At 38.1% G+C, this 27,336-nt stretch overlaps 1 long non-coding RNA gene across 1 annotated transcript; it reads right to left on the minus strand.

Annotated features, from left to right (window-relative positions):
- Positions 1 to 3,539: 3,539 nt before the first annotated feature.
- On the minus strand, positions 3,540 to 11,458 carry LOC131899722 (uncharacterized). The gene is made up of 3 exons (XR_009376118.1): positions 11,352 to 11,458; positions 5,031 to 5,140; positions 3,540 to 4,671 (listed from the first exon to the last, which is right to left on the minus strand). It is a non-coding gene; the product is annotated as an uncharacterized LOC131899722 (long non-coding RNA).
- Positions 11,459 to 27,336: the final 15,878 nt, after the last annotated feature.

A 27,336-nucleotide genomic window follows, 5' to 3' on the forward strand; every position in this document is an offset into this window, starting at 1 on the left:
ATGTTGACTTCATTATTTGTAATTATGCAGAAAAAAACAAATACCTAGTTAGCTGATGTCCTTATTTTCAACACATGGTTTTAGTATCATACAAAAATGAATTAACATGTGGAAGTGTTTCCTTTGTCATACATATCATTGGGATTGCTGTTGTCATTACACTCCTTCCTAATTTGCCTATAACACTGTTGTCAGTGTGTTCTTCTCTGAGCCATAGTATAGACTTTCAGAAAATATTGAATGGCTGTTCTGCGTTATGTAGATCTATTTTCTCTTAAGATGTTAAGTTAGCAGAGAATGCTGACATATGCCCGTTATTTCAGTACTTGGAAGGCTGAAGAGGGAGGATCATGAGTTTGAAAACAGTGGGTATTCCGTAGGGAAACCAAAATGAAAATCAAAATGTCCAGGTTAACACAGGAAAGTATAAATAATAGTAAGGTTCAGAATACTTAGGTTAAAAACATTAAATTAATGGGAGTGTACTAGGCAGTCTGGCCTAGAGTTTGAAGTGAAAAAACGATACCATCATTTTATTATGGAGAGGAACTAATGGGCACCTGTGGGGAATATATGTTATCAAGTAGCTTTACCTTAGAGTAACAAAAGACCAATTGGTTTAATGTATGTGACCTGAGGACATATAAGTGACATATGAAAGACAGTGGCGAGTTAGATGTCAAGTATGTAAGGTCTGGCAATTCTTTTCAATCACCTTTCAAATTAGTTATTTTTCTCTTTCATGGATGAGACCCTAACTAATTACCCACTATTTCACCCAACTATCTTGCTTTAACATTGTCTATTAATATTAAAAACATCTTCTAACATTATCTATTAATTAACAGCTATCTTCCACCTAGCATTAGTATTAGGGTTTAGCAATGGAAGAGTACCTTGTTGGAGTGGGGTCAAGGAATGCTGCAAAAATTACACCATGCAACAGATCTCACGCAAGGGTTGTATTGTGGGGGATCAAAAAGCTGCCTGTGAGTGGGGACAAGAGAGACAGAGAGACCAAAAGACAGAGACAGAGAGAAGAAGAGAGACAGAGGCTGTGAGGGTGAGGACTTTATAAAGAGTGCATGCTGCATTTGGTGGCTAGTGATGATGTGGCTCCTGGCTCTGAGTCACTGAAGGCTGGCTTGGGGAGCACCTGGTTCCTAACAATTACTAAATTGCTATGAACAGTTTCTTTCTTTCTTTCTTTCTTTCTTTCTTTCTTTCTTTCTTTCTTTCTTTCTTTCTATCTTTCTTTCTTTTCTTTCTTTCTTTTTTTTACCAGAGAGATGTTATATTATTATAAGACAGGAACATGATTCAGTGTCTGGGCCATCTCCCTTCTCCTTGTGTGCAGAGTTCATTTAATATGGTATGTGATATAACAAAGTATAATAAAAGCAATGTGTACTCACATAAAAATAAATTTTGTTTTATTTGAAAGTGAGGTTAATGGATTTCAAGAAACACATAGTCTGAAATATTTAGTCATTCTGGTCCAGTGAGGTTTGGATTATTTTTATCAGATTGACTAATGATTGTTGGTACTTGCCCTTTTCTTATCATAATAATTTATAGTAAATGGAAACACAGGAGACATTTCCCATTAGCTGAGAAATAGCAGGTTGACCAGTGGCTTGTATGTGCTTGACCTGTTCTTCCACAACTTATTTTAAAACAAAATTAAGGGGCTCTGAAAGATAGTTCTGATCTGAAAAAGCCAAGTTTGATTAGGAAGTAATCAAACTTGATTTGACAAGTAACTGTGTACAAAGTCTATTCTAAATTAGCTTTGGGTATATGAAATTGTTTTATAAATTATGAGAATACTGAAAAGCAGTTTTTTTCATATTTTTTTCATTTATTCTTCTCTCATACATTACATCCTGACCTCAGCTTCCCCTTCCTCCACTCCAAACTCCTCCACTTCCTCTCTTTCCCAGATCCACTGTTCTCTGTTTGCCTTCAAAAAAGAGCAAGCCTTCCAAGAATATCAACCAAATGTGACATAACACGATGCAATATGACTAGGCACATACCCTCATATTAAGACTGGACAAGGCAACCCAGTAAGAGGGAAAGAGGCCCAAGAGCAGGTAGACAATCCAAGACAACCTCCATCCCTACTGTTAGGAGTCCCACAGGAACACTGAGCTACACAACCATAACATATATACAGAGGTTTTAGCTCAGACCTATATAGGTTCCCTGATTGTCACTTCAGTTTCAGTCTCTATGAGCCCCTATGAGCCCTAGTTAGTAAATTCTGTGGTGTAGCTGAATTTATAAATGGTCTTATTAAATAAAAAAAAAACATGAAGCCAAATACAGGGGTGAAAGCCTTAGAGATCAGGGAAGTAGGAAAAAGGCACCAGCCAACCTTACCTCACCAACTCTGTAGCTTTCAAATGCAAGCTACTTCTTGTCTACCCATACCTTTATACGCCTTGCTTTCCTGCCCTCTCGTTGGCTCTTAGCCCAGCTACCTCACTTCCTTGTTACTGTCTGTCTGTACAGACATCCAGGCACCTATGGTTGGTACTGGGATTAAAGGTGTGTGTCACTATGCTTGGCTGTGTTCCCTAGTATGGCCTTGAACACACAGAGACCCTGCCTGCTAAATGATTGGGTTAAGCGCATGTGCTGCCTGACTTTGTTTACTTAAAATTGATATCCAGGAAAGCTTTATTTATCAAAGCACAAATAAAATATCACCACACTATGGGCCATGTTTTTGTGGTGTTTTTGATCCCTCTGGCCCTTATAACCCTCCCTCCCCATCTTCCACAGGATTCCCTGAGCTCTGCCCAATGTTTGGCTGTGGGTATCTGCATCTGCTTCTATCAGTTCTATACGAAGCCTCTCTGATGTCCCTTATGCTACGCTCCAGTCAACCTGTATAGCAGAATATCACTAGTAATCACTAGAGTGATTTTTTTTGCTAGTTGTGTTTGGTTCTATTCTAGGTCTCTGGGCTATTCAGGCTCTGGTTCTTGGTCATTCAGGCAATGTCAGGTATGGGCTGCCTCTCGTGGTATGGGCCTCAATATGCACCAGTCATTGGTTGGCCATTACCACAAGTTCTGTGCCACCATTACTCCTGCACACCTTGCAGACAGGAAAAATAGTAGGTTAAAGGTTTTGTGACTGGGTTAATGTCCCAATCCCTTCACAGTTCAGGCTCCATATCCCCCATTACTAGGAGTCTTCAATGGGGTTATGTTTGCAGATTTCAGTTAGTTTCCATTGCACTGGATTTCCACATTACCCCTGAAATTCCCTTCCCTGATTCCAGTTATTTCTTTCAGTACTCTCTCCCTCCGTTCTTCCATCCCTCCCCACACCTGATACATCCTGTTCCCACTCCCACCTGCCCCCAGTCACCCAAAAAATCCATTATATTTTTCTGTCCCAGGGAGATCCATGTGTCCCTCCTAAAGCCCTCCTTGCTACTTAACATCTCTGGGTCTGTGAATTGTAGCATTATTGGCTTTTACTTTAGAGCTAATATCCACATATAAGTTAGTACATACCATGTCTTTCTGGGTCTGGGATACCTCACTTGGGATGATTTTTTTCTGCCTCTATTCATTTGACTGCAAATTTCATGATGTCATTGTTTTTAATAGCTGAGTAATACTCCATTGTGTAAATGTACCACATTTTCTTTATCCATTCTTCTGTTGAGGGACATATAGGTTGCTTCTAGTTTCTGGATATTATGAATAAAGCTGCTATAAACATAATTGAGTGTCCTTGTGGTAGGATGGAGTATCCTTTGGGTACATGCCCAGGAGTGGTATAGCTGGGTCTTGAGATATATTGATTCCCAATTTTCTGAGGGAATACCATATTGATTCCCAAAGTGGCTGTATAAGTTTTCATGCCCACCAGCAATGGAGGAGTGTTCCTCCTGCTTCACATTCTCACTAGCAGGAGCTGTCACATCTGATTTTGATCTTAGCCATTCTGACAGGTGTAATATGGAATCTCAAAATCTTTTGATTTGCATTTACCTAATGACTAAGTATGCTGAACATTTCTTCAAGTGTTTTCAGCCATTTGAGATTCCTCTGTTGAGAATTCTCTGTTTAGTTATGTACTCATTTTTAATTGGATTATTTGTTTGCTTGTTTTTTTCATGTCTAGTTTCTTGTGTTCTTTATGTATTTTGGACATAGGCCCTCTGTCAGATATGGAGTTGGTGAAAATCTTTTCCCATTCTATAGGCTGCGATTTTGTCCTTTTGATGGTGTCCTTTGTTTCACAGAAGCTTTTCAGTTTCAAGGGGTCCCATTTATTGTCAGTCTTAGTGCCTGTGCTATTGGTGTTCTTTTCAGGTACTTGTCTCCTGTGCCAATGCTTTCAAGGGTATTCCTCACTTTCTCTTCTATCAGCTTCAGTGCATCTGGTTTTATGTTGAGGTCTTTGATCCACTTGGACTTGAGTTTTGTGAAGGGTGATAGATGTGGAGTTATTTGCATTCTTCTACATGCAGACATTCAATTAGACCAGCACCATTTGTTGAAGATGCTTTCTTTTTTCCATTGTATATTTCTGGCTTCTTTATAAAAAATAAGACGACCATCAGTGTGTAGGTTTATATCTGGATCTTTCATTGAATCGCATTGATCAACATGTCTGTTTTTTGAAAGCCCTGGGGAAGATAATCTTAAGAAATTTTAACGTGTCAATACCTGGCATTACCATATTGTACAATGAAATTTGCAGTCTCAGATAAGCAAAGCATTATTTAAAAAGGTAACAAGTAAAATTTTAAACAAATATATCCCCCAAAGAGGTTAAGGATGAAACTCCAAGCTATACTACCAGCAGATTTTAAAAGGATCTTTCTTAAATAAACAACCCCCGCTTGGAATTATAGGCTACATAGTTCCCAGCTTCACCTCTTTTCTATGATTTAGTATCTCTCTTTCGTTTGAGGTCACACAACACTTGTTTATGTCTACTAAGTCTTTCTATTCTCTCATCTTCCTCCACCAACATAGAAGCTGTTTTAGGGAACTTACTAGTTCACATTTGTATCCTCAACAGGTCCTTGTATGTAGGAAGGGTTGCACAGATGAGGACTGAACAGATGATGATGCATTCATAAAATCTCAGAATCACAAGAGGTAGCCTCTGAAATAATGGAACGTTTTTTAAGAGAAACTAAAGTAAACACTACTGTAAAGTTAGCAATGTCAATTGTAATATTTTAATAAATTATTAAAACATAAAAAATAAAACTATGTTTTACATTTTCCGTTCAGCACATTCTTAGTTGAGTCTTTGCAATAGACCTCTGTGTTGTTTCATTTCTGTTGCTGTGATCAAATACTCTGATAAAAGCACCTTAAGAAAGAACAGGTTTATTTTGGCTTACAGTTCCAGAGGAATAGAATCTGCCATGGTTGGAAGACATGGCGGCAGGAGTGAGAGGTCCTCTCCTTACATTGCATCAGTTGTCAAAAGGGTTCCATATTCTTCAGAAACAGCACCACCAACTGGGGACCAAGTGTCAAAAGACATGACCTTCTGACAGACACTTCCTATTTAAACAACAATCACTCTGCTACTTGCACATATTATAGAGATGTGTAAGAGCACTGAGAATGCTGAGACAAGAGTTTCAGGCTAGCATGGAGTACATGGTGAGGCCCTGTCATGAAAGGAAAACCTAGAATTAGTTATGGTCTCTTTCCTAAAGGAGCATGAATATACTAATTCTATGAAAAATTGATTCATTTGTTTATTATTTATTTGTTATTTTTGATTGATTGAGACAGAGTCTCACTTTGGAGCCCTGGCTGGTCATGAATCCATGATGATTCTACTGTCTCTGTCTTACAAATTCTGAGATTGCAGTCATAAACTGCCATGCTTATCTTGAAACTACACTTTTAAAATGAGTTTGAAATCCACAAAAGTCTAGTAAGAAAAAAAAAAGGCTACTTCTGATTATAGTGTTAGGGTGAAAAAGAATAGTCCCTTCTTCAGTTCTGCCTACAGTCTAGAGATTTTATATAAGAAGACTAATATGAATTAAGGCTTTTATTAATGAACAAGGGAGCTGGAGACATGGTTCTCTTAGCAAAGTGTATGCCACATAATCAGCACCCATATAAACACAGGGTTTGGAAGCATGTATCTGTGACTCTAGCACTGGTAAGTGGCCAAGACAGGTGGATCTCTGGAGATCATTGGCCAGCCAGCCTAGTCGGTCAGTGAGTTTCAGGTTTAGTGAGAAGTGCTATCTCAAAAATAATGAGCAAAGTGAAAGAGGAAGACATCTGAAGTCAACCTCTGGCTTCCACACATGTGCACCCTCACAATGAACACATATAGACAACATACACACAGCATGTACTTCTACAGAATGAGCCATAGAGGGGGAACTCTAGCTATCCCAAGCATATCCCTACAGTGCTGTCTCAAATGATTACATTCAGACCTGGCCATTTTCCAAGTGCCTACTCTGTCTGAAGGTTTGATTTACATACTGTGAGAATTCAACTTAGGAGTGACACTATTTTCATTACTATATAACTTGCTTGTTAGGAATTATCTCAGCTTCAGCAAGTATCAAAAAGCTAACAGGATCAATAAAATTTCAACATACAAAAAGAATCACAAAAAATTCATATTGTGCCTATAGCATGAACATACATAAATCTGAATATCCAAAAGCTGAAATGCTCCCCAGTCTGAAACTTTCTGAACACCAATATGTTGCCACAAATACAATATTTAATGGGCTTGTGTCATAATAATAAAAATATTGTATATGACTCATCTTCAGGCTATGTATTTAAGGAATATTTGAAACCTAGACAAATTTTCTATTTATACTTGAGTCCCATGCCCATAATACCTCATTATTTATATGCAACTATGTCAATACAGTAAAAAAAAACATGGAATCATAAATACTTTGGATTCAAAGCATTTCAGTTAAGGAATATTTAAATTTTATATGTAAGCATATAATATTTTTATAAACTCCTTAATTTCTGGAGTGTGCATGTGGTTGTTAGGTACTACGAAGATGCGTTAGTGTTTAAGAGCATTCTCTGCCCTTTAGAAGGACCTAGCGTTAGATTCCCAGCACCCAAATGGCAGTTCACAGCTGCCTATAACTCCTGTTCCAGGGAATCTGACACCCTCTTCAAACATGGACATGATAAAATACATAGATGCTAGCAAAAAACACATACACAAAATATAAAATAATCTTAAAAGTTGAGTAATAAAACAGTAACTATGTGTGATGTGTGCCTTAAAAATTTGGTCTCTCAATAAATGCCACATTTTACATTTGAATTCTTGGAGAGATGAAATTTATGCAGAATATTCAACAGCAGACATCTGGTGAGTTTATTTTCCTGAGTGAAGAAACATGGGAGTTCATAAGAAGAATCCCCACATTACCTTTTCCTTTCATCACTTGTGAATATTTTATCAACTAGACTCCTGGAGATTTTGGAAAGTCTTTCTAATGTTCTTCAAAACAGGCGTTAGGTGACTTTTTGTCTTCCTCTTGTCCCCTCACATTTGATGAAACCTCAAATCAAGATGAGTTTAAAAGTCTTTTCACCTAACATATATGTATTCAGTAACACCTTGGGAAATACTAAGAAATGAGAAGGATTTTTAGCGGGAATTCTTCCCTAAGTTGCCAGAGATTTTATCTTCCAACACTAGAGTCTCCAAATGACTCGTGCTATGACACTGTGAAGAGAGTTGTCACTGATAACAATAACAAGCTATAACAATATCATTTATACAGCTTCTTCATCTCGAATATTCTGAAAATATCCTATAAAGGTATCATTTCTGATGTGTAACCGACTCAGGGGAAAACTTGGAAGCTATTTAACAGCTGGCCATCACTTAGAGACAGGAAGTGAGGAACATGTTTCTCAGCAGAAACTGCAGAGTATACAATGTAATTAACTAATTTAAAATTAGTTTAGGACATTGGAGCTAATTAATGTCCACATCCTTGACGAAGTGGCATAGGATAATTAGTGAGTACAAACTAGTGAGGACTTCAATTGCACATTTTATCTAAAAGACAAAACTAGGGATCACAGTGACTCCTCGAATGCTGATTCAGTGCTGTCTAAACATTAAGTCACAGCGAGAAGCAATCAAGAGATGTGATAATTTCTCATCTCAGCATACAAAGGCCACAAACAAACACAGACAAAGGACTATAAAAATCCATAGAATTATTGGGCAGATTTGCAAATTCAGTGATGTGTCCTTGCACCAAATACTGACCATGAATTTTATTCTGTATCTTTCCAGCTTCAGGATTCAACAACACAGGTGTGCTCTATTACACAGGGATTCAGCAACCAGAAATCCACCATCACCAAAAAGTAGGGAACCAATTCAATATGTGCTTCCAGAATCTGCACATGAACAGAAATGTGCCAGGAGACACACTGTTTCCAAGAGCACATACAAAATGAGTTCTCCAGTTGTCTGTACCTTGCCACAGAAACAGCAGGATGTGACCAGCTGCTACTCATATCTCCCACAGCCTGATCTTGGATGTGCCATTAAATCTAGGCTGTGGCAGTGGGGGATGAGAAGCTGCCTGCGTGATGCAAACATTTGAAACTAAAGCAAGGTGGAAAGAGCAGGGCTTCCTGCATCCCATGACTGAATTGAGCCATGGCTTCAGGCAGGTGGCAGATGTTCTGAGTAAAGGGAGTAACTGTACCTCTCTTGTGCTATAATCACCTTGAGGCAGGGATAGAAAAAAAGTAAAACAAAAATCTCACTCATATCACCTACATTATCATAAAGATCAATGAAAAAATAAATTTGTCATATACAAATTTGCTTTCTAAACTAGTTTTTCTCAGTGAAATCAAGAAATGCCTAATTTGGTGATATCTGCTGTTAATCAAGTAGTGAAAAGGATACAATAATAAAGATAAGCACTTAGTAAAATATACATTTGGTACATAGTCCTCATGCCCTTAGTGTTGGGGGTATTCTTAGGAAAATATCAGAGCAGGAGTGTATTTCTATCACAGCCTCTACTCAGTCATAATACTTCTAATAATTGTGAAGCCTTTCTTCAGGAAGTTTAGTTAAACTAATTTCATAGAATCAACTAATATTGCTAATTTTACCTAGCCAGGTAAAATAATAGCTAAGAGTATATGTAATATTGGGTCAAGAAAAGGAAAACTTATCTTCATGGAGAAACTTTACATATGATTCCTCATGTAACTTGTGGCACTATTGTTGTCATTTTACAATTGAATTATGTTTGAATTTTTCTTCTACTATGAATAAAAGATTCTCCTTAAAGAGTTATTTTCATGACCTACGCACACACATACAGGCATATACACACTGTAGAAGAGAGAAAACATGCATTAATTGTTCTGAGTCTCATTTATTTCACCAAACATTATGTCCAATTCCATCCGTTTCCAACCAACATGCAAATATCATGGTGCAATTTTTCTTTTAAATAGTTAATTATAACAGTATTGTGTTGGGGGAATTGTGAATACCACAGCTTATGTGGGGTCTCAGAGGACAACATTTTGAACTTGGTTCTCTCCTTCCATCTTTATATGGATCCCGGGGATCAAACTCTGGGTGCCAGCCTTATATAGTGTATTGCTTTATCTAACCAGACAAAGTGGCAAACACTTTTAATCCCAGCATCCAGGAGGCAGAGGCAGGTAGATCTGTATGAGTTCAAGGCCAGCCTGGTCTTTATAGAGAGTTGCAGGCCAGCCAGGATGACATAGTGAAACTGTTTCAAAGCAACAGTAGCAACAGCAAAAAAAATGCAAATATCAAAGTGCTTTACCCACTGAGCTATCTCTCTTGCCAATTTAATTTTTTCTTTACAACTGAGCAAAATTATATTGTATACATGTACCACATTTCTTTATCCATTAACTTTCAAATGACAATCTAGGCTAGTTTCATTTCTTAGCTGTTGTGAGTATTGCAATAATAAACATCTATGTGCCTCTGTAGTAGGATTTAAAATTCTTTGGATGTGTAGCCTGAAGTGGTATAATGGGGTCATGTGGTAGTTCTAGCTTTAGGGCTTTGATAAACTTCTGTGGTGATTTGAATGAGAAGTATCTCAACAGGCTCACGTATCTGAATTCTTGGTACTGGTTGGTGGCATTGCATGGGGAAGTTATGGAACCTTTAGGAGGTGGGACCTTGCTGGAAGAAATGTGTCACTGCAGAAAGGCTTTGAGAGCTCACCCCACTTCCAGGTTGCTCTCTGTTTCCTGTTTGTAGATAATCTCCCAGGGAGGTTCCTGCTCTTGCCTACTGTGCCCATGCCTCCCATACCATCATGGCTCCTCCCTCTGGAACTATAAGCCAAAATAAACTCTTCCATGAGCTGTTTTTGGATATGCAGTTTTATCAAAACAACAAACAGTGTGCTATACAAACTCCATACCAATTGAAATAGTGATTGTACTAATTTATATGCCCTCAAGTGATTAAGGTTTGCTCCAAATCCTTGGTAGCAATTATTATCATGTTTCCTTGACTTTAGCCATTTTGACTGGGTAAGACAGAATCTCAAAGTAGCCTTAATTTGCATTTCAAAACACATTTTTTCAAATATTTGTTGGTATTGTTTTATTTTTTTCTTTTGAAAGGTATCTATTTACTGATCAGGAGATAACTATTTTATTTGTTTAAGATTTGGAATTCTTTAGTTTTTATTTTATATTTTTTGTTTAATTTAATTTCTTTATTGATTCTTTGAGAACTTCACATCATGCACTCTAATTCCACTTACCTGCCAGGCCCCCCTTATGCTCCCCTCACACATTCATTGATTCCCAAAAGAAAATTAATAAAATGTATCAAAACAAAACAAAGCAAGAAAACACACAAACAAAAACAAGAACAAAACCTCTTAGAGTCTCCTTCTTTCCTGCCTCTCCAACACCTCTTCATTAGTCCTCGTGGCATTGTGAGTGGTGTGTCAGATAGTATACTCTTGTCCAATCAGCTTTACCAGCAAATGTTCCTTGTAATTAGTCACTGGTCTGGTTCAAGGCCTCTTGTCTCTGATACACCATCATCATCACTAGATCCTCACTGAAACTCCTCTGGGGTATCCTGCAGCTGCCATGAGTCGTGGAGATCCTGTGGGTACCATTCCACAGGACCAATCTCTTCATGAGCTCCAGTAGGTCCTAGATTGGGTAGATATTGTGGGGAATAACCCAAGGCCAAGCTGAGCAGGTCAGTCTGGGCCACTGGGGTCACCTGCTTCAGTCAAGGGGATGGAGCCAGCTCCCTTATGCCCATGCCATCAGTCAATTCTCCCTCACCTGTGGTGACAGGTAGGGCCATCTGTCCAGATTCTGGGGTGGGGGGCAGCTCTCCCATGAGGGTCAGGGCCAGCTCTCTTGCTGCAGTGTCCAGTGAGAGGTAGGGCCAGGTTTCTCAGTGCCAGCGAAGGGTGGGACAGGCTCAGCATGGCCCTCTGATTTTCATCACACTTGGTTGCTATGGCCCCTGAAGTGACACGGGCCACAGGCATCAACACAGACTCCAGCATAGCTGGGCAACAGACCTAGCCATGGCCCTTGGCAGCAGCTTGGGCTTGGACAACATCCTGGCTCTGGATGGAAGCATGGGCCACTCAGATCAGGATGGCTCTGGTGGCAGCATGGCCTCTGGACACCAACAAAGCCTTAGGTTACGGCTCCAACCCTGGGCTTCAGTGTGACTTTGGTGGCAACCTGGGCCTTAGACTTCAACACAGACCCCAGCTGCAGTGTTACCATGGCCCCAGACATGGTCCTCAGCTACAGCTCTGGTCCAGATGTCACCATGGCATTGGGTAGCAGCAGAAGCCACTCAGATCTGTATAGCCCTGGATGCAGCGTGATGCTTGGACACCAACATGAACTCAGGTGGCTGACGTGACACTGGGCATCCACGCCGTCTTCAGTGGTAACAGGAGCCATACACATCAACCCCTACCTTGGCCACTATAGGGCCAAGGATCCAGACATGGCCTTTGGCAGTAGCCCAGGCCCAGATGACAGAATGGCTCCAGGTACCAGCTCAGGCCACCCAGAACTGTATGGCCCAAGTTGCAGCACACCCCTCAGACTCCAACAAGGCCACAGATTGCAGCCCAGATTTCAGGCCTCCATGTGAGCCATGGACTTCAACACAGACCCCAGCTGCAGTAGGACCACAGACCTAGACGTGGTCCTTAGCAGCAGTCCAGGTCTGGATGTCACCATGGCCCCAGTAGGTGAGTGAAGACCACCCAGATCAGCCTGGCCCCAGTGGAGTTCTTGATAAATATTAGTTCTATGATAAATGTTGGCTTTCTGAGCCAGGTCGTGGTGGTGCATGCCTTTAATCCCAACACTCAGGAGGGAAAGTTAGAGGGATCTGTGTGAGTTCAAGGCCAGCCTGATCTATGGAGTTAGTTTCAGGTAGGCTCCAAAGCTACACAGATAAATCCTGTCTCAAAAAATAAAATAAAATAGACAAAATAGATTAACTTTCTGTTTGAAGCATAGTTGGGAAAATTTTTCTCCCATTATGTAGATTACCACTTCAGTGTGTTTTTTCCCCCTTTGGCTATATATAAGCGTTTTAAGTTTATGCAATCTCATTTATCAATATTTAGAATTATTTTGTTGCTATTGAATGTTCTTGCATATAGGTTGTCTTGAAGTTCTTTGCCTATGTTTTGTTCTAACATTTTCAGAAAGTATTTGATCCACTCTGATAGTCATGCAGTGAGAGCCATGTATCCAATTTAAATCTTCTACACATGGTTCTGTATTTTTTCAAGCACCATTTGTTGAAAAGGCTGTCATTTTATCCAATATATACTTTGACACCTTTGTCAAACATTAGGTAGCTGTATATTGGTAAGTTTATTTCTGAGTCCTCTATTTTATCCCATAGATGTATGCATCTAATATTACACAAGTACCATAAAGTGTTTGTTACTAAGTTTTAATAACATAATTTGAGATCAGGTTTTGTGCTACCTCTGAATTGTTCTTTCTGCTTGCAATGGTTTCGGCTATTCTGAGTATTTTATGTTTCCATATGAATTTTAGGATTATATATATGAGTTGTGAGAAGAATGTCATTGAAATGTTGAGGGGAATGCGTGGGATCTATAGATGACATGTTTCCTTGCTCTATATTTTGTAGAATCATTTGATAAATAATGGTATTAACACTTCCTTAAAAGTTTGTTCAAGTTCACAATGAATTAATCTGGTCCTTGGCTATTCTATGTTGGGACAGTTTTAATAACTATTTTCATTTCATTGATTGGTATGGGTCAGTTTATTTTATTTGTCTTCTTTGATTTTCATAGGATATATATATATATATATATATATATATATATGAATTCATCCATATCTTCTAGATGTGCCAAGATTTTTAGCATAAGATATTAATATATACCTTAATGATTCTGTGGATTTAGCTAGCGTTTATTGTAGCAGCTCTCATTTAATCTCTCTAATATGATTAATTTTTATTTATTATCTATTTGATTAGTTTGGTTAATGGTTTGTCAGTCTTGTTTATTTTTCTAAAACCCAACTCTGATTGATTCCATATCATATTTTTGTCACCTTTTCATTAGTTTCCATCCCAATCTGTACTATTTAATTCTACCTATTATTTGAGGAGTTGGTTTGTTCTTGTTTCCACAGACTTTTAGTACACATCCAAATATTTACTGGTGATTTCTCTGAATTTATATTGTGAATTAGTATGTATAACTATGATTTTTTTCATGGAATTTTGTTAGCAGTATTCCAGAGTTTCAATAATGTTGTGCTATCACTTTCATTTGATTCTAGAAATTTCTAAATTTCTTCTCCAATTTCTTTGTTGACTCACATTCAATCAAAAGCGCAACATTATGGCCAGGCAGTGGTGGCACACGCCTTTAATTCCAGCACTTGGGAGGCAGAGCCAGGTGGATCTCTGTGAGTTGGAGGCCAGCCTGGTCTACAGAGTGAGATCCAGGACAGGCACCAAAACCACACAGAGAAACCCGGTCTCAAAAAAAAAAAAAGTTCAATATTAATCCTTGAAAATATTTGTGTATTTTCTTTTTTTGCCATTGATGTATCATTTTGTTTTATCACTACCTGATATGATTGCTGGGGGATGTCTTTCTGTACACTGTGAATATGTTGTTCCCATTGGTTAATAAATAAGACTGCATTGGCCTATGGCAAGGCAGCTTAGAGGCAGGCAGAAATCGAAGCAGATAGACACGAAGATAAAGGAGCAGCAGGAGAGATGCAAGCTAGCTGCCCAAGGAGCAACATGTAATGGGACTCAGGTGAAGCCACAGAACATGTGGCAATACATAGATTAACAGTTATGGGTTGAATTAAGTTATAGGAGCTAGCTAGTAAGAATCCTGAGTCATAGGCCATATAATTTACAAATAACATTAAACTTCTGACTGATTATTTTATAAGCAGGTGTGGGACTGTGGAGCCAGGTGGGACTGGAGAAAACTTACAACTACATATGACACATGAAATTATCAAATTATGAAATTTGATCCCTTTGTGTTTACTTTTTAGAATAATTATATCCATTCTTTGACAATTTCATATATTTATATTATATATCTTGATGAAATCTACCTTCAAATCCCTTCACTCTACCTTTATTACTCCAAACATGTCCCAATCCAAATGACATATTATCTTCAATATTTATATAACTCAGTGAGTTCAATTCATTGTTGTCTGTATGCACACGGTTATGGTACCATTCACTCAAACATGAGCTACCTATCAATAGTCATATCCTGAAGAAAACAAAACAAAACACTGCTCCAGCAAGCTTTAAAAGCTAATAGCTCCCCAAGTACACATGGGTCTCTTCACCCCATCCTTTGTCAATGATATTGAATGACTTGACTTTATACAAGTAACCATAGTTGCTGTGAGTTCATGAGTGCAATAGCCGTACCACGACCATAATACTGCAGTTCAAAGCATCATTTCCTATCCTTTTATTTTTACATTCTTTCTGCCCTGTCCTCCATAGTATTCCTTGAGCCTTAGGAAAATTGATATAGATATCTCCTCTACAGTTTGGCACTCAACCATCATAAATTTTCAGCATTTTGGCTTCCATTAATTGCTTGTCTCCTTTAAAAAAAAAATAGTTCTTTGGTCAAGGTTGAGGAGCAACACAAATTTATGGGTATAAATAATTTAGAGGATTATATTGTAAAAAAAAATCATTTTGCAAAGGAACAGTAGTACATTCCTTTTAAGGCATATGGTCTGTCTAGCCATGGGCTTTTGACCAGGTTTAAAGCATCAAGCATTGATGAAATCTATGATGATATATTGTAGGCTTCCAATCCAATCAGAAAGCAGTTGGTTACCCCTGTTACTTTTATATCCATATTGTACTATGCAGTGAGCACACTTTCCCTGGTAGGTTAGTATGAAGGATACATTACTGGGTAAGATTATTGATGACTATAATTAGGGAAAGTCTCAGAAATTAAAAAAAAATGACTATGTCCTTTCTGCCCACAAGAGTTTCTATTTGGGAATCTGCTTTTGCCATAATTACCCAGACTAAGACACTCCATCCCTCAAATGCAAATTACAAACTAATTTCTGGTGTTTTCAGGATCATTCTTTCCAAATAGCATTTTATCTTTCTGTGGCTCTGAGGGCTAGAGCAAGGCATGCATGTTTATGTTTACATTGCTTATTTAGTACACTCTTCCCAACTATAGCGCACTCTGTGGCACACTGCTTAAATTCCTCTTTCTGTGTTGATTCACATCTGGGCAGGTGCAGCAATATTTCCTTCTCAAACTATTCACTTGAGCATGACAGTGCTCCTGAAAATTTTAGCTTCGGGCTCTGTGTTGGTTATTTTTTAGGTCAACTTGATATACATTAGAGTCATCTGAGAAGAAGGAACCTTAATTTATGGAGTGCCTCCATCAGATTGCCTGTAGGCTAGTCTTTAGGATATTCACTCCTTTAAGGATTAGTGTAGGAAGTACCAGCCCACCATGAACAGAGCCAGCTTTTGGCAGGTAGTCCTGGGTGGTATAAGAACACAAGATGAGCAAGCCATGGGGAATCAGGCACTAAACATTGTTCTCCAATGACCTCTGCTTCAGTTCCTGCTTCCAGGTTCCTGTTGAGAGTTCCTTCCATGAATTCTCTTGGAAATGGTTTGTAACCTGGAAGCTGTAAGACAAAATAAACACCTTCTTTCCCAATTTGGTTTTTGTCAGTGTTTTATCACAGCAACAGAAAGTCAAACTAGAACATACTCCAATTTCCACCAAAATTATCCATTAAGATTTTCTTATAGCACACTGAGGCTTCTATAGCCAGTGACTTTTCTTCAACACTTCTCTTGAAAACTCATTCTAAAAGCCTATGGACAACATGCTTGTGTTGATAGTAGAAGTGGTACCACTCCTCAGCACCAAGTTTTGGTATTAGTTAATTTTCTCATTGCTGTAACAAAATAACAGATAAAGGAAAGCAATGAATGAAAGGCTTCTTTTGGAACAAAGTTTCATGGCACCCTCCATCACACCAGGGAAGTCATAGTGACAGGAGCTACTCACATTGTTTCTGCAATCAAGAAACATAGAGATCAATATGTGTGTGAAATTTACTTTCTGCTTTTTATTTATTCTGGGCTCTCAGCCCATGGGATGCTTCCCACATCCAGAGTGCATCTTCATCTCTCAGTTTAAGCAAATATCCTTATAAGTACACTTAGAGGTGTGCTTCCATGGTGATTCTAAATCAAGTTGACAATGAAGATTGATTATCACATATGCGATGTTTAACATGATTCTTCTTTATCCTCCATGCAAATCATTTGAAATTACTTCACCTCTCCATAAAATAATATGAATTCAAGTTATTCAATCATTCTTGTGTCTTCTCTGTCAGATGTTGGATTTCCTCAATGATCATTTATAATTGAGCACAATGTTCCAGCTGTTAGCTTGTCAATGTAGACTAAGATAGTGTGTTATTTTGTCTAAACTGCACTGTCATTGGAGTGCTTTTGCATTCAAAGCATGTTGTATTTTCTTTTATCTTATTTTTAGAACTTCAGAGATCTTATGTCTACTACATAAAAGTATATTTCTGACACAACCATATATTTTTAAATAGTACCTTTCAAGTGTGTTGTGTATCATGGATGTGGAAAGTATATATTTCCTAATGGGTAACCTTTCTTCTCTATTTACTTCAGAAGTGTTTTGCTTATTTGTCTAAAGTCCCTCACTTCAATTTCAATATAATTATAATTTTATTTTTGGGTTTTCTGAATGGATGCCAAACATGCAAATGGAAGTTCTGTCTTAGGTGAACTGAAATGGGATGATTGGATCATTAATAAAAATGATTTTAGCCAACAAGGATGTTCTGCTAGAAACTCAGAGTTCAGTTCTCCAGCTCAAGTTCCAATTCTTCTTTTGGTGCATAACCTAAGATTACATTATTTTAATTGGCAGCGATATTATACTCTTACAATATTTTAAGTTGTCTTTATAGTAGAATTTCCTCAACATGTGTTTAATACAGTCTCTTGCTAAACAAAACTTTAACTCTATTATTTTTAAAGATATATGATTTATCTGGAGCCAGCTTCTCATTAGATCTGGTTCATTGTCAACCAGCAAAAATGCATTCAGATTGTTTTTATTTACTTATTTTTCTAGTTCTTCATCCTCTAGATTTGATCAGCATAGTGTTAAATATGCTCATCTTGAACACTGATTCTTAAATAAATACTTATTGACTACTCAATTTATGCCAAGTATTGAAGCTATGAATATAAAATATTCGACGCTATTGCATCCAAAGGCTATTCAGGACATCCATGCATATTCAAAACAGAAAGGGAAATATATTACAACAGTATTCTACCAAATTTTTATAAGTTGACATTTCACTCATTAAGAATTCTTGTTAAGTTAGCTATGAACCAGCCTCACTGTCCTAAAATTAGTGGTATATTTGTGTTAATTTTATTTATAAAGACAATTTTAAAACTGTATGTGTTCTTTTGGAAAATATGCACACCTTTAGAATTCCTTATGACTTATTAAGTGTTGAGGGTATTGGGGTATGGAAAGAATGAGAAGAGGGGTTCAACTGAAGCATTATCCATTTTACCATTGAGTACTAGAAAGGAATAGAATTACAAAATGGATGGCTTGGGAAAGATGAACATAATGCAAGACAGAGATAATACAGTGTGGAGGAATTAAAGAAAGAATGACTCATATGAGAGCAGTATAGTCTTTGGCTCTGAACATTTTGGCCTCTGGTTAAATGCTGCCAAATTCAAAACATTTTCCATGTGCCTAACCAGAAGTTCCAGCTACATGGTGCATTTCATTTTAGATGTATTTAAAAAAAAACCTATAGATTATGGTTCGCCTTTCAGAAAACTTGTCTTTTTACATTTTCTGCATGATGGAGTGAATTGCAGCGTCATGTCAAATGCCATTAATCTGAGAAGGAAAGGGTCTAGTCAGCTTCATAAAATAGAATGATTTTCTTCTGTGCATGTTTTCTTTTCTATTCACTGGGACAAGAAACTTTTCATCTCTGAAAGAGGAGTTGAGCAGTTTGATTAAAGTCTGTATTTAAAACAATACGAAATCAATGACATTTATGAAAAATAAACTTGTCCCTGTGTGTTCTTACCCAAGATTTACCCAAAGGATATACAAATAAATTATTTACATTTATGATGTATTAATGACTCTCAGAGCATTTAAACCTGTATTGTGATGGAAAGAGCAATGGTTAGGAAGAAGATGTTTTAATTGCAGCTGTGATTTATCTATGAGTTTTCTATATAGCACAAGCTACTCACATTAGTGCTTGATGCAAAGTCTTAGTTCTGAAAACTAAGAGAATTATGTTAGACACCATTTTAGAGATATTTTAGCACTTGATTCTATTCCGTGCAAGGTAAGAAAAACACATGAAAGCACACAGTAATGTTATTCTCTGTACTATAGCAATAGGATAATATAAGTATGCACCTATTTGAAATATGTTTAGAATAAACAGTTAGCTAAACCTCCTCAGATTCCATTCAAGAACTGTGTTCCATAGTATTTCAAACATACTGAGTCTCTGCATTTCCAAATCTGATTCATGCCCCATTGCTCTGAAGGCAAAATCAAAGTCTATTCTGATATTAGATAATGAAGAAAGCCAGAGGCAAACACTGTTAAGCTTGAGTTAAAAGTATAAAAATGTTAAAACCATTCTGATTTTTGAGTTCTTCACTTTTGGATAGAAACATAGTTTCTAGAAACAATGTTGAAAATAAGCTCTTTGGGCATGTTTAAAAACAAGAAGGGACAAGAAAATATCAGGGTGTCATGAGGGAAGCAGTGTGCTGGAAGTCAGCTGAGCTTCAATCTGATCTCTATGAACATTGAAGAACAATCCTTTGCTTTAGATTCCTCACCTTCAGCTGGGGAGGTTACAGGAGATGAGTCTCCTAATCAGATCATTTCATGAGGAAATGACAACAAAGAATAGAAGATACCTCAGGGAATTAAAATTACACATTCTTCCCCAAAGCATTCTAAATAAAAATTATTTTAGAACTCTGCTGACCAAAGAAACAAACAAGACTTTCCTCACCCAGGTTTTTCCACAGAAATAATATTGGGATATTTCTTTCCTTCTATATAAAAACAAGCTCCTCTAGGCTTAGTTTGGGGTAAGCAAGCTATGACCTTTGGAGAAGAATTGTCTTGATCCCATGGACAGATCACAGGGTGGAAACTCAGGCAGGAATTTCATGTTATATGCCCAAGGCAGATTGCCTTCTTTATGAAACCTCAATTTATTTTCTCATGGTCCTAAACTGACTGATGGATCTTCACATACTCCCACATAGAATCCTAAAGGAAACTATTCATAAGAAGGGTCTGAGATATGATCTTTATTATATAGTGAAGCATTCACCCTTGTTGTTGGTTGTTTCTTACTCTTATTATTCTTTGGAGGGCCCGCCTCTTTGAAGAGCCCACTACCAAGATCCCAAATAAATCACACACAGAGGGCTTATTCTTAATTATAAATGTCCAGCCTTAACTTGCCTAGTTTCTAGCCAGCTTTTCTTAACTTTAAAATATCCCATCTACCTTTTGCCTCTGGGCTTTTTCCTTTTCTTACTTCTCTATATCTTACTTTCATTTTTACTCTGTGGCTGGCTGTGTGGCTGGGGGTTGGGGGGGCTGGCCCCTTGTGTCCTTCTCTCCTTGCTCTCTTACTCCTTTTCCCCCCAGATTTCTCTTTCTATATACTCTCTCTGCCTGCCAGCCCTACCTATCCTTTCTCCCACCTTGCTACTGACTGTTCAGTTCTTTATTAGACTATCTGGTGTCTTAGATAGGCAAAGTATCACAGTTTCACAGTTAGAAAACGCAACATAATCAAAAGTAACACACATTAAAATAATATTTTCCAACACACCCTTCCAGATCATCCACAGCCTTGAGCCAATTATGCATCAAATATATTAAGGAAAAATGTATCTGCTTTGAATATGTACTGACCTTTTATTTCACACCATTGTTTCATAAACAAAGCAGAATAACAACTGTTCAGCTCTAATTTACATTGTATTAGTTATCCTAGGTAGTCTAGTAATGATTTGAAGTATAACAGACACTATATCATTTTATATAAAGGATTCATACATGTGTACACTTTGAAATCTAAAAGAAGGTTTAGAGTGAAATCTCCAGTGATACTGACGAAAGATTATACCTTTGAATTTTTCCCACTTAATATACAATAAAATCATTTCTAGAGAGAAATTTTGTTTGTAGATAAAATTAATGGATACAAAAACTGCGCACTTGGTCCTAACACTCATAATACTTTGCTTGGACCATTTTTCCAATGTAAAAAAAAAAACAAAACCCTGTCATGTTTCATTCTTTCTAAGGCAATGTTAATCCCCACCTCCACCCCTCTCATCAGTCAGCTAGAAGGTGCAATTGTTTGGTATGGATTGTTGACCACGCCAGTTTAACTTCTTAAGTGATAAAATGTAATTTTAAATAGACTCGGGATATGAAGAAAGTCATGGAAACACTGATGTTTAGAACTTGACATCTTAACCTGTCTGTTTAAAAAAAAAAGTCTATGTATTTTGGACAAGATGAGTCATTCCCAGTGTTTCACAAATTAACAGACTATTTCATTTCTCTGAAATTCTGTGTGATTCTTTGAGTTTGTCATCTAAAAATAAGCCCATTGAAGGATAATAGAACAAAATTAGTCATGCACCCACCATTTTGTGTGTCTGTGCTTGGTTCTTCACTTCCACAAAAGCTCCGCGTGAGTCTTGAATTATGGCCTTCTAGCTTCAGCTAGATCACCCATTTTCCTTATAAATACTGTCACTGAAATTTGTAAGCCCCATTCACACATTTCTTCTGAACCAAGAAACAAACATAAAACAAGAAGAGGATTATGATGAGATTTGGGGATAACCCTAATAATTTGACACATTTCAGAAATGGATGTGCACTGGCTGGTTTTGTGTGTCAACTGGACATAAGCTAGAGTCATCAGAGGAATGAGCCTCAGTTGAGAAAATGCCACCATGAGACCTACCTATAAGGAATTTTCTCATTTAGTCATCAATGGGGGAGGGCTTAGCCCATGGTGGGTGGTGCTATCCCGGGGCTACTGGTCCTGGGTTCTATAAGAATGTTGGCAGAGCAAGCCATGGGAAGCAAATCAGTTAACAGCTTCTGCCTCAGGGATCTTCCCTGCTTGAGTTCCTGTCCTGACTTCCTTTGATGGTGAACAGCAATGTTGAAATGTAAGAAAACTAAACACTTTCCTCCCCAACTTGCCTTTTGGTCATGGTGTTTCATCCGAGCAATAGAAACCCTAACTAAGATAGGATGCAAATATGAATGTGGAAAGAGAATCTGTAAGAGATGTATCAAGTATTTTATTTAAAAGTTAAGTGGAGACACTTTTTAAAAAAAAATCTTACTGATGTGTGAACTGCTTTTGAGGCTATCTTCAATATAGAGTAGCCTCTGTTGCATGGAAGTGAACTGACATAAATAATTCACCTACATCAATGAAGCTATCTAAGTTGTGTAAGCAATTGGTCTGTCAAACAAACGGGAATTTTTAAAACTTTCTGGGAACAACATGTATCATGCCTTATAAAGTGATTTTAGCAGCTTTTAAAGTGTTTTTTACAGAGATTTTGGGTTATTTTATTTAAATTTATTTTCATTTTACATACCAACCCGAGTTCCCCTCCCTCCCCTTCTCCCGCCCCCTCCATCCTTTCCCCCATTGCACCCTTGAACCCTCATCCACTCCTCAAAGGGGGTAAGGCCTCCCTTGGGGAGTCAACAAAGTCTGGAATAACAAGTTGAGGCAGGACAAAGTCCCTGCTGTTGCTACATGACTGCACATGTGCTGTTCAGTAGCCAAGCAAGAGGCCTTATATCCTATGTAATCCATGTGCTGCGTGATCATGCAATCTGTGCATATGTGTGTCCTAGCTCTGTAAGCCCATATGTGTGTGTGCAGGGGAATCCATAAAAAGTGCATCACAGACTCCTCCCCCCTTCTTTCTCCTTTGCCTTCTTCCTCTCTCTCTGCATGTCTCTCAAACAGGCCTGAGCACACCCTCTCCTGTGCCCCCTCCTCCTAATAAACTCTCATAGTGGATTTTGTTGTGCCTCCTGGCTTTTCTTGCATAGTAACAGTGCCGCTTAGTGAATAATACTTCACCATCATGTAAAACTAACACCTCTCCCCTAATCAAGCCTGAGCAATGCATCCCTCCATAGCTAATAGGCTCCAAAAAGCCAGTTCATACACCTGGGATAAGTCCTGGTCCCACTACTAGGGGCTCCACAAACAGATTAAGCCACACCACTGTCACCCACATTTAGAGGACCAAGTTTGTATAAGTGGATATTAGACATAAAACAAAGGATAACCAGGCTACAATCCACAACCCCTGAGAAGCTAGGTAAAAAGGAGGACCCTAAGAGGACAGGCATGGACGGCCCCAGGAAGAAGAAACAGTTAAGATCTCCTGGATAAACTGGGTGAGGAGGGTAGAAGGAAAGGGATGAGGGGTGGGAACATGAGGGATCAAGATGGCTGAGTTGGGGGAGGGCTGGAGAGGGAGAACAATGAAAGAGAGATCTTGACAAAGGGAGCCATTATGGGCTTAAGGAGAAACCTGGTGGGGAAATCCCCAGGAATCCACAAGGATCACTCCAGCTAAGACTCCTAGCAATGGAGGAGAGGTTAGCTGAGTTCCTAGAGTTCAGTTAATGAGGGATCATATGAGTGGGGGTTGGGGGTGGTGGTGGTGGTGGTGTCAAGATTCAAGATTATGATTGGGGAAAACCACAGAGACAGCTGACCCAAGCTAGTGGCAGCTCAAAGACACTGGACTGACAGCTGGGGAACCAGCCTGGGATTTTAATGTTTCTAAGCACATCAGGAAAAAAGACAGTCTGATACTACCTGATATGAGTCTGTGGTAGATTTTGGGGGTTATGTTTCATTAAGTAGCCTTGAGGTAAGCCTGCCATGGTCACACTGGAGGACCAGAATAAAACAACTTACAAAACCTTCTGCAGAATTGATTAAGCTAGCCTGGCCCTTACACCCTGTTTCTCAAACCTTTTAATATCTGCAGTGTCAGATGCCCTGTTCTCTCATATTAAGGGACCACCTAAGGAGCTACTCAGTCTCCTGCCCACATGCTGGTCACACTGAAGCTGCATGTGTCTCTCACCTAGTTTCCTACTAGAAATACTTAACACTAAATCAACACAATTTTGGTTTCTACCAGGCCTCAAACCCTATGTGATGCTAGACAGGGCATTATTATGACAGACATAAAGCACAGCTTTTTCTTAGATTACATAGTATCTATGCCGTTCACATGTCATTAACATTTTTTTTACACTTTCTTCAGTATTTTTTTTTCCTTATCAAAGTAACATGATTGACACAAATGCTAGGATTAATTTATGTCTAAGTGGAAAAGTTTCCCTTCAGTAAATACTATATTGAAGTCTTTCCAGGTAGCTTGTTTCTCCTTGAGATGGTCAATAAATGGACAACCACTTAGAGCCTACTCTCATATTGGTCATGATGCTTCTTCAGTGAACATCACATATGTCAAGATAAAAGCCTGGAAAAAATATTTAAGCATGTTAATCTGATTTCACTTTAATTAATACCAAGCGAGACAGAAAAGAAGGGTAATAGCTGACAACCAGATACTTCGATTACTACTAGGACCTTAAAATACCTAGAGACGGAAGATAAATTAGACACCATAGATAACTTCACGTTAGTCAAGGCTATTCAAATCTCTTTTATTCTTACAGCGAGCATACAATTCATCGTCCAAACTAAGAAACTTTTGAGAGGTATAAGGACAATATTAAAAATCACTATATGAGTTACTCAGAAACTCCTCAACAAACAAGGAGAAAGACGCCCTTGGGAACAGATTTTGCTTGTATTTCCATATACCCAAACCAGAAAATGACAAGATTTAGATAATGAACATCAAATTCAAGGAGTAAAAGAATCTTAAGGGCTAGGGTCTAGATGTTCCTGAGCACTGTTTTTCTTCTTCTTTTTTTAATTACGAAATTTTTTTATTCATTGTACATACCAACCACAGGTCCCAATCTCATCCCTCCTCCTGCTCCCCACCAGCCTCTTCCCCATCCCACATCCAACCCCTCCTCCAAAAAGATAAGGCCTCCCTTGGGGAGTCAACAAAGCCTGGTACATTCAGTTGAGGCAGGTTCAAGGACCTCCCCATTCATCAAGGCTGTGCAAGGTGTCCCACTACAGGTAATGGGCTCCAAAAAGCCAGTTCATGCTCCAGGAATAGATCCTGATCCCACTACCAGGGGCCCCTTAAGCAGTCCAAGCTACACAACTGTCTCTCTTATGCAGATGGCCTAGTCTAGTCCCATGAAGGCTCCACAGCTATCGGTCTAAAGTTCATGAGTTCCCACTAGCTTGGTTTAGTTGTCTCTGTAGATTGGGTGACGAATTAAGATAATGATTTGATTACAAGTCTATTGGTGGCATGCACCTCTAAAGGCCTGGGAGAAAGTTTTGGCATTGAAAACAGTACATGGCTAGGAACCTACATATATTTATAACTTGTAATCGTAATATATGCAGTGATAAAAAGAGTATGCAGTTCTAGGAATAGTATTTCTCTGTATCTGGAAATAATGTAAAGATAAGCATTAATCATTTTTTCTTCTGTGATTCAGTTTACTTGACTTTTTCCCCCAAGAGCTGTTTAATCTGATGATAAGAGAGTCTGTTCTTTTTTTCTAAATTGCTTTTCTTAACTTCTCTTTGTAAGAATTTAAGAATGAGTAACTCTCCCAGGGTAGTTGGCATGTAGCTGTTTTGCTATGAATTGGAATGATTTTATGCTGTACTTATGGCAAAACATTTTGCTGATATTTTAGGTCAAGGAGAAATTAAGATTTAGTGGAGAAACTTGTAGGAAAAGCAGAGCTACAAGAGAAATCTGTGCCCTCTAAAATACTTTGAAACACTCTGCTTCACTATAAAAGACATTTAACTCTATAATGAAAATTGCAAAGGAAGAGAACATCTGATTTAATCAGAATTGTTGCAACTAAAATAGATACTGAGACACTAAGCCAGAAAATCTAGAGTATGTCTGTTGACTCAAGATCCTAATTTACATTCAAATTGACTTCCTTAGTTTCGAGTTTGCCTTATCACTGTGCTTCGCTGAAATGTCTCTTAGACCCATTGTGCAGATGGCTGGACCTAAAGCATTGGCAGAATTAACAGTAGATAGATCATTGTGAATACAAATCACTAGGAGGGCATTAAATGAATGTTTTACATTACAACAAAATATAAAATTATCCCCTCAGCCAAGAGATGGGTGGTGATGGAGACCTCCAACTAGGGAATAGAATCTGGAGACACCAGATGCTGTGGCGGCAAGGAATACAATCTCAAATCTGTGGTCTAAAATACGTACTTGGGTTTTGTGACTAAGAATTGGTCAATATCTTTAGAGTGCAGAAGAAGGTATTCACAGGCTATGACAGAACAGGAGGCCTGTCATAATAAACAAGAACATGGGGTCAGAATAATGAAACAAGAGGCTTGTAACTGCTTTGACTAGAGCAGGTTCTACACAGCAACTGAAACAGTACTGTCTCACTGACAACTCATGCATTAGTTGACATATATGAGACTCTAATATGTGTTCACAAAATGCACCAATGAAATGGTGCCTTCAAGTGTTTACTGGTCTGAACTAATAAATAATTCTTTCTCACACCTCAAGACATAATGGAAATTAACTAGAAATATAATAAAAAAATAGGTGCATACACCCAGGACCTTAAAGGAAATCAAATATGTTTGTGATTTTGTTTTAGCACATATTATGTGGTTGCTGACTGGACTAGGGCAGGGATGTTCATATGTGAGCTGCATATTACTTGTTCCTTGGATTACAGCAGAATAAAAAAAAAACCAGGCTGTTAATATTCCTAAAATTAACTAATACAGTAATAAGGAAGTCTGGTCTCTTCTTAGGACTCTGAGTGATGAAAAAAATCTGTGTTATGAATTGAATTACAGCCCATCCAGTTTATATTTTAACAATTCCTCTAGCATCTCAGAAGGGGACCCTATTTAGAGATGTGGCCATTAAAGAGATAATCAAGTTAAAATGAGGTCATTAGCATGGACCTTAATCCAGTATGAATAGTGTTCTCATTAAAGAGTAATCTGAGCAAGATACATACACACATTGAGCAAGGGCAAGATGAAGATATGTTAAGCAATAGGCAGACCATATGTAGTCTAAACAAAGATTTTTCCATTACAGTCACCACTAGATTAGCCAGACAAACAAACAGAAAAAAAGATGACATCTTGATTTTGTACTACTAGTCATGATAAAATTTTAAGATAACAAGTTTCTCCTGCATAAAGTACCCATTCTTTGGCACTTCACTACAATTACACTAGCAACCAATCTATTCTGGTACAAACATTAAAGCTAGAGCCACTGACACTATAAGATATGGATACTGAAGTTACACTAATACCACCTGTGTGACATAGAACAAGAAGACTGTCAAAACCCAAGCTTTTGCAAAAATCAATGAAAAAATCACTTTATAGTAGCATAAAACCACTTGCAATTGTGATC

Source organism: Peromyscus eremicus, chromosome X, assembly GCF_949786415.1.
Source record: "Peromyscus eremicus chromosome X, PerEre_H2_v1, whole genome shotgun sequence".
Lineage (NCBI taxonomy): Eukaryota > Metazoa > Chordata > Mammalia > Rodentia > Cricetidae > Peromyscus > Peromyscus eremicus.